Source organism: Bufo gargarizans, chromosome 3 (genome assembly GCF_014858855.1).
Source record: "Bufo gargarizans isolate SCDJY-AF-19 chromosome 3, ASM1485885v1, whole genome shotgun sequence".
NCBI lineage: Eukaryota > Metazoa > Chordata > Amphibia > Anura > Bufonidae > Bufo > Bufo gargarizans.
The window spans coordinates 415,473,101-415,488,726 of NC_058082.1; positions in this window are offsets into that span (position 1 = coordinate 415,473,101).

Genomic DNA, 15,626 nt, shown 5'->3' on the forward strand with positions numbered 1-15,626 from the left:
TGTCATTACATCGGTTCCGATAATGTTATCAGAACCGGGGTAATACCACATGGGTATCCTGAGGGTAGTGCACCTGGTAATCTGAATGATTACCTCATCAATTCTGTGGGCCTTCACCCCCCCTTGTTGGTGATCAAATCCGATCACCACACACTGAGGGCTGTTGGGGAGTAGATCATGCTTGATATTGGTAATGGAAATTTCCGCCCCAGTATCAAGCATGATTTCCGTTTCTTTATCTTTTATCGTGGCTTTTATATGGGGTCTCCCTGAAGGATCCAGTATGATTGGACATACTGGTGCCAACTCTTTAGGGACCCCTAATCCTCATTCGATATCCACCAGACTCCCAGTAGGTACTTGTGTGGTACATACTGCCACTCTTGCGCTCTGTTCCTGATCCTTAGGTGTGGAATCTCTTGATTCCACGCCCCCTGGGACATTCATGACCGCCAAGCATTTTGGTGCTTGCCCTGATGAATGTTCCAGATTCATATCACCCTGTCCCCCCACAGGCCTGGCAAAATTGGGTTTCATCCTGAAACCGTTATTATTGCCATTTTTATCCGAATTTGTCCGGTTAATGTTTAACCACTGTGGACAATTTCTTTTTATATGCCCCTCTTGTAAGCACAGGAAACAACGAAAGTTTCCTGCCCTTTCCAACGGTGGGGCCGTGGGGCGAACGGTGGATGTATACCTCGTGTGTTGTACCCGGTCGTCTTGTGACCTACCGTATACAGGCACACGCTCCCTCACTTTCACAGACCTCTTACTGAGCAGTATGTCTTGTCTACACTGCTCAATAATCATGGCTGCGTCCGTGAGGGACGGCTCCCTAGCTGCACTCAGCCGGATTGCAGTATCAAGATATGGGAATTTTTCCACAAACATGCGCACCATGCCTTGTGGAATCCCAATACCCTGATCTTTGGTAACTGTCCTGTACATTGCTTCAAACCGACTACACAATGACAAGGGTTCATCATGTATAGTAGGCTTGAATTTTGACAGGACCTCTGGAGTGACATCCCAGTGACCCGTGGCCAGTCTCGTGAGTATGGAGAGACGTTCTTCCTTATCATGAAACTGGCCATTCGTGGGTTGCATCCTCCCCGTTACCTCATACCTTTGATTAAGGTGTGTTGGTAACCATAATCTGAACAGATCCATGCGATATTCCGGAGCCACTGAATATTTGTTACAGTGACCTTCGAAAATATCGCATGAAGCGAACGGATCTACATGGGGATCATATTTCGGGATCTCCTTGCAGATCCGTAACAGGAAGTTTATCCTTTCCATACTTGAATGGTTAGGATACATTTCTTCCTGTTTTTCCGGACGTGTTGGCGGATTGGAAGCGGAAAATCCTCCACTCTCCTCTCCCCAACCGTTGTCCTGTTCCTGGTAACGGTTGCTACTCCTATTCTCCCCGGGTGTCGGGGTGAATCGTAGTGACCGCTCCACATGTCCCCTAGTGTCTACCACTGCGGATGTATTATCCATCGAAGACCTTGGCGCTGTCGCCGCTGTCTCCTCCTGTGCCGTTCCCGAAACACAAACTTGTTTCGTGGGCACCATACCGTTGGTACTAGGCCTGGACAAATTGGAGATTGCCCGCTGCAAGTCTGCAATGGTTTGCGTCTTTGCAGCCAGGTCCTCCCTCATCTGAACAATCAGGGCATCCGTAGATACCGTATTGTTCCTATACTGATTAATCTCAGTGTACAGCCGGAGTAGCTCTCTGTCCATGTCAGAGTAGAGACTGTCCTTATCCGAGAGTCTCGACTCTAACACACAGATTTCTCTTCCCCTCTCGACTGTACACTTGGCTTCCTCTTGTAATTGAACCTCTAGTGTGTGAATTCTTTTACAGTTATCAACACAACAATTGCAGTGGAAGTTTGCCTTGTCCGCAACCTCCCCTGCCTTTCTTGTGCTGGTAAGTGTCTCTATGTGTTCCGCCTTCCAAATGGTATCCTCATAGGAAAGAACCAATTTGGCTAGCATTTGGAGGCGTTTGGTGGTCTTATTGAAGACACTCCTACTAATACAAACCCGGTCATGAGCGTAAGCCTGGTCCAGTAAAGCGGACCACAGCAGCTCAGCGGATTTGTATGTAGTAGGAACAATGGGATTAAAAGTGCTATTTTTGGCTAAGTGTTGGAGTGTGGAGAAGTTTATACTCACATTTTTCTGAGCCTCCATCTTCTTGTTGGTGCTGTACTTTCCCGTCCCTTGCAGCTGCTTGAAAGAAGTCCTTTTCTTCCGGAACGCTTCTTCCCGACCAGCCGGACTTCTATGTACCTCCAACGAAGATGGATCTCTTTCCGTGACGTATCCTTCTTCACACCCCAGCGACGGTGACGTGTAAAGCAAATACAAAAATATTAGTACACAGATAGATTATAGATTCTCTGCAAAAGATTTTGTTTTATTTCTGGTACTGTAAGGGAAGTATCGCTTCTCCTGTCCAATTATCGGGTCCTAGACGCTCAGACACTCCGCTGACCGCGTCTCTCCTGCCCGATAATTCACAGTACCAGCGACCCTCAGCCTTAAGACCAAAAACAAACGCAAAATCCACGCAGTGGGCCTGGCTCGCCAATGTAAAGGGGGAATAATAATCACCAATATTATGCGAATATCGATAATTAATATTCCTAAATAGGAGGAGCCGTCTAGTGATGACTCCGCCTATTTATACCTTTATATAATAACAACACAATGTCCTCGCTATGCCTTACACTAATCACTATACTAGCTGCATGCGCCTTACTTACTACCGCTAACAAGTACACACTACAAAGGGTACAAGTAACAGTATTTATTAACACCTGACACTATAGTAATACAGCACTAAATGTACAATACTCAACTACACTACACGTTCCCAACTTCCACCCACAAACTAACTATACAATACACACATACAGGTATAACAACCCACCCACCTGACTAATATTCTATCCCTAGGGGGCCCGACGAGGGTTGACGGTGGTCGTGCTGGGGTAAAGCAGACCACAAACCAATGCAGGGGTGATAACTAAGGGAATGAGGGTATGGCAAGGGTTAATATAATAACCAGGGGCAAGGGAATGAGGGTATGGCAAGGGTTACCAGGGGAATCAAGGGTTAATATAATAACCAGGGGCAAGGGTTATTATAATGGGGGGTATGGAAGAATGGGGGTATTGTGGGGGGGCTTGATAGTGGAGGGGATAATAGCGTTGGTGGGATAGTGGGGGGGATAATAGATTGGAGGGGATGATAGCGTTGGTGGGATAGTGGGGGGGGTAAATAGAGTGGAGGGGATGGTGGGATAGTGGGGGGGGTAAATAGCGTTGGTGGGATAGTGGGGGGGTAAATAGAGTGGAGGGGATGGTGGGATAGTGGGGGGGGGTAAATAGCGTTGGTGGGATAGTGGGGGGGTAAATAGAATCGTTGGTGGGATAGTGGGGGTTAATAAAGATACTTAGGGTCCTGCTCGTTGTCCAGGGGGGCTCGTCTGTCCAGGGGATGATTCTCCAGGTAAGGTGGGTGGGCGGCCGGCTCTCTTCTGCTTAGTGTCGGGCCAGCCGGACTTATATGTCCAGCCGCCCGCACTCCGTACCGCCCACACAGCGGCGCGCGAGCGCGCACCACTGAGAGGAACACGTGGGCCGGCGCGGTGAGATGACGTCACCGCGCTGGCCCGCGCATCCCTGCACGCGCGCCGCAGGGCCGCGTGTACTGGCTGACAGGCGGGAGATCCTTTGATCTCCCGTCTGCAGCTCTTAGCATTCCGGACATCGCAATGGTAATTGCGATGCCGGAATGCGCATAATAGAGGGAGCGGAGGTGTCTCCACTTTCTCTATTATGCTCCAATTATCTCCAGCCGGGCTGGAGATAATTGGAACAAAAGGATTCAGATTCATTAGAATCCGAATCCTTTTGAGGTCACCAGAATGACCGGACCTTATCCGGTCATCCTGGCGCCTTTACTCAGAATGCATCAATGTGAATGCTTGGGCCACATTCACATTGATACATCTGGGTCCATGTAGGGGGGGTTTAATGTATGTGGGGCTGTGTGTGTGGCATTTACTTCAGGGGGCATGAAGGGGGACATATATATCATGTATAAAGATTAAAGGGGCCCACATATACATTAAAGGGGCCCACATATATATTAAAGGGGCCCACAACATACTAAAGGGGCCCATCACCTATTAAATGGGCACATGCATATGTATAGGCATTCGCGGGCCACACTATATGAATTCCCACAGGGGCATGGATGAGCCCCTGGGGAATATCGGAGGCGGATGAGCGCAGGTGCTGGGCACATTTGCGCACATCGTCCTCTGCACCGCCAATACATATACATACACACACACCCACACAATACGCGCCACCCTTCCTCAACACATACTAACACTTAACTCCCTTATCGTCACATTCTTTAGATCTAAGGTAATTAACTCCCAATGTTCTTAGCGATATTGGAAATCTGACCTAATTCCCTACACACAAAGAATATATTTTGATTACAAGATTATACTTAACTTAAACATAATCATGTAAGATAATACATATAATATAACAATTAGTGTTAATCGAGCGTTCTCGACCGAACACGAGTTTGGCTCGAGCATCTCGATGCTCGGCACATGGCGGTATTCGACTACACAGCCAATAAACGCGCAGGTAAGTACTGCCCTCACTGTAATGCCGTAGCCTTGTTGGTTACTGGCATTACAGTGACTGGCTGGCCGGAACGCGGCATCGGGTGCTATATAGCACCAGATGATGCGTGTTTGGCTCAGTCTTAGTCAGGGAGAGCGGTGCTGAGGAAGGGATGGACAGTGTAGGGAGTGATATACGAATATGTTTAGTAGAAAAACTTTTCAGGGACCCAAAAGTCCAATTGCTGCTGCCACTATTGTTGTGTGTGGCAGCAGCAACATATATTTTTAGAGCAACCTGCAATAAATAGCTAAAACTTTACAGACCCAAAAGTCCTTTTAATGACTGTTATGTGTGGCAGAAATATCTATTTTTAGCACCTCCTGTGCTAAATAGCGTGCAATAGTTAGGCCACTGCAGACAGCGACATTAGCTGTGCCACATCTCCTGAGTAAAGTGTGCGGATCCAAAAAATATCTGTGACATCCAGTTTAGTTTTTCCGTAGACGGTGTCTGCTCTGGACAGTGACATTAGCTGCACCACATCTCCAGTAATGATGGACGAAACATCAGCTGGGACGATTATCGAACACAGTCAAATGTTCACGAACCGCAAGTTCGCGTTGGGCCCCATTCACTTTAATGGCAGGCGAACCTGAAAAACCTTTAGCTCATATTTGCAGCAACCAAATACTTAGTAGAAGTGCACAAATAGTCCCACAACATGGACAGTGACATACTAGAGGGGGATCAATGGCAACAATTCCCACAAAAAATATGTACTTAATCAGGGGCCATTTTCATGCGTCTTAAAGGGAAATTCTCAGAAATGTGCCCTGCTGGAGCCTAGAAAATTTTTATTTTAGGCCACGGGACTATGGGCCTTTAAAATTAAGCATAAAAGAAATTGTGGTTAAGTGGCTCGAGGTACATTATGCGGTCAATGGATACAAATTAGGCGGTTGCTGCATAAAAAATGTACTATAGGCCAGTACAAATACATGTCAAATACATATGTTTAAAAGAACTAAAAATATTAAATTGAATAAAAGACATGGCTATCAAAATCCCCCCTCTTTAATAAACACCAATTGATAATAGGTAAAATTTAATAACACATGGTCGTCATAGGTGTTGAACTCCTCCAAGGCCCCAACAAATAGGCATTCCCTGGACAGAAAAGAACAAGTGATTATGTGTCTGGAGGTAGATTAGACGGTCATTGGATATCAATTTTACTGCAGGCCAGTGGACTTCAGGCCCCAAACATTAGTAATTCACCAGACAGAAAAGAACAAGTAATTATGTGGCTGGAGGTAGATTACAAGGTCATTAGATATCAATTTTACTGCAGGCCAGTGGACTTCAGGCCCCAAACATTAGGTTGGAGGTACCTTAGGCATTCACAGTATAATAATTTTACCGTTGGCCAGTTATTTTACAGGCCCCCAAAATTATGCATTCAACGTACATAAAAGATCACGAAATCCCCCCTCTTGAAAAAAAAACCGAATAATAATAGTTGAAATTCAATAACACGTGGTCATCATAGGTGTTGAATTCCTCCGAGGCCCCAAACATTAGGCATTCACTGGACAGAAAATGCCTTTTATGCCGTTGTATTTGCATAAAACAGGGACCATTCTTTGTTCTGGGTGGTGTAGGATATGTGTGGGCTGGCATAAGGAAACTCAATTAAACGTGGTCGTCACAGGTGTTGAATTACTCCAAGATCCATGCCTCATTCACTTTTAGAAATGTGAGGTAGTCCACACTGTCGTGAGCTAGGCGAGTGTGCTTATCGGTCACAATCCCCCCTGCAGCGCTGAACAATCTCTTGGACAGGACACTCATAAAAGGGCAAGCCAAGAGTTCCATAGTAAATTTTGCAGCTCTGGCCACAGGTCAAGACTGCACACCCAATAGTCCAGGGGTTCCTCGATTCTCAGAGCGTCCACATCGGCCGTTTACCCGATGTAGTCGGACACCTGTAGGTCTAGGCGTTCCCTGAGGCTGGATACGGAGGGCGGCTGTCGATGGGTTGGATGCAAGAATTATCTCATATCCGAAGTGACCAACACATCTTCAAACCGCCCTCTACTTGCATGTGCTGTCGGATTGGTACCCGCAACAGTTTCTCTGTGGGTGGAAATTCCTCTGCCAGTGCCGCCACAGCAGAATGCAGCATCTCTCGAAGCAAGGCCTGGGAGTGCTGCATTCTGGCAGCCCTCTGTGAGGCTAGTAACATGTCCGCCATTTTGTGTTTATACTGGGGGTCTAAGTATGTTGCTACCCAGTACTGGTGCTTGCCCTTTATGTTTTTTTATACAGGGGGTCCCTCTTCAAACACTGGAGCATGAAGGCCCCCGTTTGCACTAAATTGGAAGTGGTGGAGTAGCCTGGCTCCTGCTCATAGTCCAGGAGAATGTCTTCCTCAGTCTCCTCCCCCCAGCCACGGACAACACCAGGGATCCCATAAAAGTTTAAAGCCTGCTCTTCTTGCTCCTTCTCCTCCTCCCCCCCGGCACCATCCTCCTCTGACTCCTCTTCAGACTCCTGCTGACTTGCCTCAGATGGAGTAGCCCCCCCTGTGAATTTATTCAGCATTGCGACTTCCACATCTTCCTTCTCCTCGACGGCTTGATCAATGACACGATGCAATGCACGCTCCAGAAAGAAGGCGTAAGGTACAATGTCACCGATGGCACCCTAGCTGCGACTGACCAGTTTGGTGATCTCATCAAATAGCCACAGAAGTCTGCATGTGTCGCGCATGAGCAGCCACTGTTGTGGTGAAAAAAAACAAGCTTCCCAGAACCTATCCTGCCGCAGAGTTCGTACCGGTAGTCGTTAACAGCGTGTTTCTACTGGAGCAGCCTATCAAGCATATACAGGGTGGAGTTCTAGCGCATTGGACAGTCAGACGTTTGCCGGGCAAGTGGTGTCTTTGCTGAACATCAGCAAGGTGAGCCATAGCCGTGTAAGATCTTCTAAAATGGCCAGAGATTTACCTGGCCTGCCGCAAGACATCCTGGACCCCGGGGTATTTGGCAACAAATCGCTGCATGACTAATTTCAGGACATGGGCCATGCACGGCACATGTGTCTTTTTGCCCTGTTTCAGCGCGCTCAGCAGAATGGCACCATTGTCACACAACACTTTACCAACTGTCAAATTGAGCGGGGTTAGCCATTGATCGGCCTGTGACCGCAGAGCTGAAAGCAGTGCAGGATCGGTGAGGCTCCAGCCACAGCACAGCATGGCAATGTCTCACCTGGCACGTTGAATAGGTTCTGGGGAGCTTGGGGGGGACCAGCAGAAGAGGCGGCAGCAGTGGAAAAGGAGGAGTCAGCCGAGGAGGAGACTGAGGATGGAGTAGGAGGAGAAGAAGAGGCAGGCCTGCATGCAATCTGTGGCAGTAACACCAAATCCACACGGGTGCCACGTGTTGCATGCTTGACAGCCGTCAGAAGGTTTACCCAGTGGGCAGTAAAAGTTATGGACATTCCCTGCCTGTGTTTGCTAGACCACTGTGGTCAGATGTATCTTTGCACCGACACTGTGTGACAGAGAAACATTTACTTGCAGCTGAACATGGCCATATAGCTCTGGGATGCCCTTTTCAGAGAAATTATTCCTTCCGGGGACCTTCCATTGTGGTGTGCCAATCGCCAGAAATTTTCTAAAGTCCTCCAAGTCCACCAGTTTATATGGCAGTAGTTGGCGGGCTAGCAGTTCCTACAAGCTGGGCAAGAGGGTTATCCAGTGTCATCAACTTTTTATGTTCGAACATTTGGGCCACAGAAGCATGCTTTCTGCCAGATGAACGCAACAACAGCACGGTGGAAGGTGGAGAGAGGAGACGGAGAAGAGGCAGGATGTGGAGCGCAGGGAGTGTGGCTTTGTGAATTCTGATGGTGTTGGTCCCACTGGGCTCGGTGATGGGAGGCCAGTTGCCTTCTTGAGGTGAGTGTTGGGCTTACCGCAACTTATTTGTTGACAGCACAGGCTGCAGATGGCAACACTATTGTGAGCATCTGACAAATTGAAAAAAGCCCATACTGTGGAGCCATGTGCTGGCATCCTAGGAGCACCAAATGTGACCGTGCATGGTGGATGGCTCACTCCAGATACATTTTCCGTCTGTTTTTTGCCTCCAGTGCACTGTGAGTTTTGCCTTCTGCTCCTCCTTCTACCACCTATCTGCTGCTCTGTCTCTCCCTCTGAACTCCCTTCCTCTGCCTCTCTTGTGGGCTCTCAGGTGACATCCATTGACACTTTATCATCGTCACCTTCACCACCACTGACATGAGAGATTTCGGAGTAGGCAGCAACAGCGGGGACCTCCGTCCTTGTGTTGATCTGGGTACTGTCATCAGACCGCTGTGTGGCGGCCGTTGCTACCTCCTCTTCCTGATCTGATGCCAAGAATGGCTGTGCATCGGTAATATCTGGGAATGGATGGGAAAATAATTCCTTTGACTCGAGTGGAGGGGCTATGGTGGTAGTGGTGGTGGTGTCTTTGGGGTGCACACAGCAGAGAGTGAGGAGGGTGCAAATACATACATAGAAACATAGAATGTGTTGGCAGAAAAGAACCATTTGGCCCATCTAGTCTGCTCAATATACTGAATACTATGACTAGCCGCTGGCCCTATCTTATATGAAGGATGGCCTTATGCCCATCCCATGCATGCCTAAATTCTTTCACTGTATTTGCAGCTACCACTTCTGCAGGAAGGCTATTGCAATATAGCGAATATTCGAAAAAACAAATGTAGAGCAATTTAGCTAATATAGTGCTACAATCTTCTTTGTCTAATAGTTTTTTTCTTCTCTAAAGTTCAGATTGGAAAAAAAATACTATTGAAAAAAAGATTATAGCACTATATTAGCTAAATTGCTCTATATTCTTTTTTTTCCGACTATTCGCTATATTGCTGAAAGGGATATTTCATAATTTTACTATTTATACATCACAGATTATACAAGGTGTATGAGCCTCATCTCTTGTTTCATGCAGTACCCCGAATTAGCACATCTCACACCCTTTGCTAGTTGGTGAACACAATAGCACCTTCCTCCCTTAACAAATGGCTATTTAAAATCACATCTCACATACAATGACAGCAATCTATGACAAGTCATTCATCTTGTTAGCATTTAGATTAATCTTGGTCAATATGTAAAATAACCTTTCCATGTATAGTATATAGCAGATACCAGTATTGTTTAACAAAGTTTCATCTGTATCTTGCCACACACTATGTTCCCACCCCCAATGCCCTATAAGTATGTGCTGTTGAATAAGGATTGTAGATATTGGCAAACCAAGTTCAGTCTGGGCTGTTTTTTATCTCCTGGCCAGTGCAAATCGGATATTCATTGCACAGGGAAATAGTCACGGGTTGGAGGTCTGATGCCTCATCGTATAACCATCATAAACCTGCCTGGAGAAAAAGCACTAACAATTGCTATATATTCTTGTTTTAGAATATTACAAATACTCTAAAAACAAGTATATTAGTTTTTTTTAGAATATTTGTAATATTCTAAAACAAGAATATATAGCAATATAGCGAATATTCAAAAAAACTAATGTAGAGCAATTTAGCTACTATAGTTCTATAATCTTCTTTGTCTAATAGTTGTAATTTTTTTCTCATCTGAAGTACAGATTGGAAAAAAATTACAACTATAAAAAAAAAGATTATAGCACTACATAAGCAAAATTGTTCTACATTTGTTTTTTTATTTTTTAAGCAGGGAGGAATCATGACTTCAGATGAAAAAAAAATTTTTTTATAGCACTAAATTTTATAGTGCTACATATTCGTTTTTGACACACTTGTATAGGAGCGATCCGTCAAACAGTTGATCGGCTGGGGTGCCGGGTGTTGGACACCAGCCTATCTGATATTGATGACCTATCCTGAGGATAGGTCATCAATAAATATAACTTGGACAATCCCTTTAATCAAAATTTGGTGGATGCTGGTGTATCACAGTCCTCAATCAATATTTTGTGGAAGCTGATGTATCACACCCCTCAATCAATATTTTGTGGAAGCTGGCATATCAAACCCCTTAATCAGTATTTTGTGGAAGCAGGTATATCACACCCCTTAATCAGTTTTTTGGTGGACAACAGTTATATCACACTAGTTACAATTAGTTATTCCAATAGCGTTTGTCCCTCTATCTAGCTGCGGTATCTCAGCAGAACCGCACACAACTGCTGCACAATACAAATGCACTATAATATACTTTCTATGTTAGAAGGTATATTATAGGTATATTACACCCCTCAGTCATTTTTTCGGGGGGAAAAACAGGTATATCACACCAGTTGCAATTAGTTATTCCAATAGCATTTGTCCCTCTATCTAGCTGCGGTATCTCAGCACAACCGCAAACAACTGCTGCACAATACAAATGTACTATACTATACTTTCTATGTTAGAAGGAATATTATAGTTATATCACACCCCTCAGTCATTTTTTTTGGGGGGGGCGGGGGGCAACAGGTATATTACAGAAGTTGCAATTAGTTATTCCAACAGCTTTTGTCCCTCTATCTCGCTGCAGTATCTCAGCAGAACCGCACACAAATGTTGCCCGATACAAATGCACTATAATATACTTTCTTTGTTAGAAGGTATATTAAAAGTATATTATATCTGTCAATCAGTCATTTTTTTGGGAGCAACAGGTATATCACACCAGTTTCAATTAGTTATTCCAATAGCGTTTGTCCCTCTATTTAGCTGCAGTATCGCAACAGAACCGCACACAACTGCTGCACAATACAAATGCACTATAATATACTTTTTATGTTAGAAAGTATATTATAAGTATATCACACCCCTCAGTATGTCACACCTATTGATAGCACACCTATACCAGTCCTTAAAAGGGCATTTGTGGCCCTATTAGCTAACGTTTGGTGTCCTTAACAGTCTGTCCCTGCTCCACACAGCAACCTCTCCCTATACTGGCAAAAAACAGAATGTAAAATGGCTGCCAGATCGTGTTTATTTATAGGTTAGGGGCTGTAACCATGTGCTGAAACATCTCAATTGGCTGTCCTGTCCCACCTGATGGATGTGTCATGGGTCAAAGTTTAGCACAATGCAAAAGAATATGGCTGCGGTGGACATCACTATATGTTCACATTTTCTGCGACCCACGATCGAGCAATGTTCACCGCAAAGTGACTGCCGGGCGAACTGCAATGCCATTTCTAATGAAATACGCTACTAAACGCTTTCAACACATAAAGCTGCAGAATTGAACTGTGTATATATTTTTCTTTTATGTACTGAAATAGACCACTAAACGCTTTTACCACAAGTAACTGCAGAAGTGAACTGAGAATATATTTTTATTTCTGTACTGAAATAGGCCACTAAACACTTTCACCACAAATAACTGCAACAGTGTAATGTGATCAAATTTTTCTTTTTGTACTGAAATATACCACTAAATGCTTTCAACACATATAACTGCAGAAGCGAACTGAGAATATATTTTTGTTCTGTACTGAAATAAGCCGCTAAACGCTTTCACCACAAATAACTGCAACAGTGAAGTGCTTACATTTTTTTTATTTCTGTTCTGAAATAGGCCACTAAACACTTTAGCCACAAATAACTGTAACAGTAAAGTCCAGATATATTTTTCTTTCTGTACTGAAATAGGCCACTAAACGCTTTCAACACAAATAAATGCAGAAGTGAACTGAGAATATATTTTTATTTCTTTACTGAAATAGGCCACTAAACTCTTTCACCACAAATAACTGCAACAGTTAAGTGCATATATATTTTTCTTTCTGTACTGAAATAGGCCACTAAACCCTTTCACCACAAATAACTGCAACAGTGAAGTGCATATATATTTGCCTTCCTGTACTGAAATAGGCCACTAAACGCTTTCACCACAAATAACTGCAACAGTGAAATGCCTATATATGTTTCTTTTTTAAAGAATTAGGCCACTAAACTCTTTCACCACAAATAACTGCAAGAGTGAAGTGCGTATATATTTTTCTTTCTGTACTGAAATAGGCCACTAAACACTTTCACCACAAGTAACTGCAAGAGTGAAGTGCGCATATACTTTTCTTTCTGTACTGAAATAGGCCACTAAACGCTTTTACCAAATATAACTTCAACAATTAAATGCATATATGTTTTTATTTCTGTACTGAAATAGGCCACTAAACGCTTTCACCACAAATAACTGCAACAGCATAGTGTGTATATATTTTTTTGTACTTTAAATTTCCATATTTTATTTATAATGCAAAAATACATATCCACATAACATTTGCAATATTATAAAGTCTAAGATCATCCCCGGCCCACCCCACCTATCCCCCCCCCCTCCCAGCCTTGCAGGAAGAAAAAAAAAAAAAAAAAAAGAGCATATATAATAAGAAAGGAAAATTCCGAATTAATTAAACCATGTCCCACTCTTCCCACAGTTTGCCCCATTTTGGATAAGATCCTCTTTGTTTATGCAAAATCCTCTCATAGCTTTTCACTTTCTCGACCAGAGCCAGCCAATTGCTGCAGTCTGGAACGGAGGAGCTAAACCATAGTCTAGCGACAAGAAGCCTAGCCAAGAACATGACCTTAATCAATAATTGACGTTTTATGGGCTGATAGTTAACCTCCGATAAGTCTCCCAAGACCCATATCCTTGGAGACAGAGGAACAACAATGTTAAGTTTACAAGCCAAGGTGGTCTGGACCGCTCTCCAGTAACTACCCACCATTGGGCAATCCCAAAACAGATGTAAATGATCTGCCTCGGAGTCGCCACAACGTGGGCAATCAGAGGAGGCTCTAAGTCCTCTTCTATATAACCACATAGGTGTCACATATATTTTGTGCAAAATATTAAATTGTACAACAGTGTGATTAAAATTATATGAGACATAATTTTAAACTTTCCCCTATATTCTCCCAATCTGGGGGACCCACCTCTGAAAGTAACAAAGACCAGGACTTCTGTCCTGGAGAAAGAAGACCCAGAAAAAAATATTTCATTAAGTGTCTATAGCAATGTGATATTTTAATTTTCGTGGCAGCTTTCTTAATAATTAAATTGTGTAAGAATTCAGGAGTGTCTATAAAAAGAAGGTGGCTATTCAGAGTGCTAGAAAGTGCAGACCTCAATTGGAAATATGCGTACCAGGCCACCTCGCCCAAATTTGCCCTATGCCCTAATTCCATCGAAGACAGAATTTGTCCACCACTAACCACCTGATGTAAATACTGAACCTTCTTAGTCCTCCAATACTGGCAACAGTTCAGGTCCCTTAAATTCACAAGCTTTGGATTATGCCACAATGGGGTGCAAATAAGTGATGCCTTAACTCCACACCAACTCCTAATAACCCGCCAGGTCTTTGTAGCCATTCTGCGGAAAAGTGTATACCCGGTCTGTATATTTGATAGGTAGTCGGACTCCAATACAGTAAAGAAGTCCGTAAAACATGAGTCTTTCACCACTTTATTGCAGAAATGGCTATTTTCCCAGTCATTAAAAAAGCAGAGTTGAGAGGCCATAAAGTAACCCCTAAAATAGGGGAGGTTAAGGCCTCCCTGGTTATAAGGCATGGAGAAGTAAAGCGCCTTCAATCTAACACGCTTCCTCCCCAATAGTAGGTCGTTAAGCATCCGCTCTATCAGTCTAAAATACTTATCTGCGATCCATACAGGCGAGTTGCGCAGGACATAAAGAACCTGGGGCAGTACTACCATTTTTATTAAAGAGATTCTATCAGCTCTTGTATGCCGAATTTTTTGCCATATCTTGATTTTAGCCCTCAACTTTATCAGCAGGGGAATCAAGTTAAGTTGTAGATATTCCTGAGGTTTGGCAGAGACTGAAATCCCCAGGTACTTTATTGATTCAGAGACTGTTAACTGATTATACCAATCACCTCGCAGCTCGTCTATAGGGAGGAGAACAGTCTTCTCCCAATTGATCTCCAGGCCAGACGGAGCAGAAAAAAAACCAACCAAATCCATTATGCGAGGGAGAGTGGTTTCTGTTTGCTGAAGGAAGACCAAGATGTCATCTGCATAGAGAGATACACGGTCGTGCTTCCTCATTATGCCGAAGCCGGCCACCTGCAAATCCTGCCTTATACTGGCTGCTAAGGGTTCAATATAAATATTGAAGAGAAGGGGGGAGAGAGGACAGCCCTGACGGGTGCCTCTTCCTAGGGTGAAGCTCTCTGTGATCGTATCATTAATCCTGATCCTAGCAGCTGGGGAGCTATATAATAACTGAACCATCGCCATAAATCTAGGGCCAAAGCCCATTTTTTTCATCACCTCCCAGAGAAAAGTCCACTCCACCCTGTCGAAGGCTTTGGTGGCATCCAGCGACAGGATGGAGCGGGCACCACACCCCGGGGACTGAATATTCATAAATAGCCTATGCAAATTATGATGGGTGCCCCTTTTTGGCATAAAGCCATTTTGGTCAGGGTGGATAATAGTGGATATGACCCGTGAAAGCCTCCTGGCCAAAACTTTAGATAATAGTTTGGCGTCTGTGTTTAGTAGCGAAATTGGTCTATAGGAGCTCATTTCTTATCCTTATCCTTTTTAGGAATTAAAACAATAAGAGCCTCCATCATAGTGCATGGTAAGCTCCCTGCCTGTATTGCCTGAGAAAAGACCTCTAACAGCTGAGGGAGAATCACATCGCTATACTTGCGGTAAACCTCATATGGAAGGCCATCCATCCCTGGCGACGAATTCCCCGAGACAAATCCCAAAGCCTCCTGGAGCTCCGAAAGAGATAACTCCTCTTCCAGATATTCTATTTGGGCTTCGTTTAAAATGGGAAGTGAGATCCTTTCCAGGAACCGCGTCGCCAGGTCGGGTGGCAAGCCAGAAGAGGGGCTGTATATCTGAATAAAATATTGT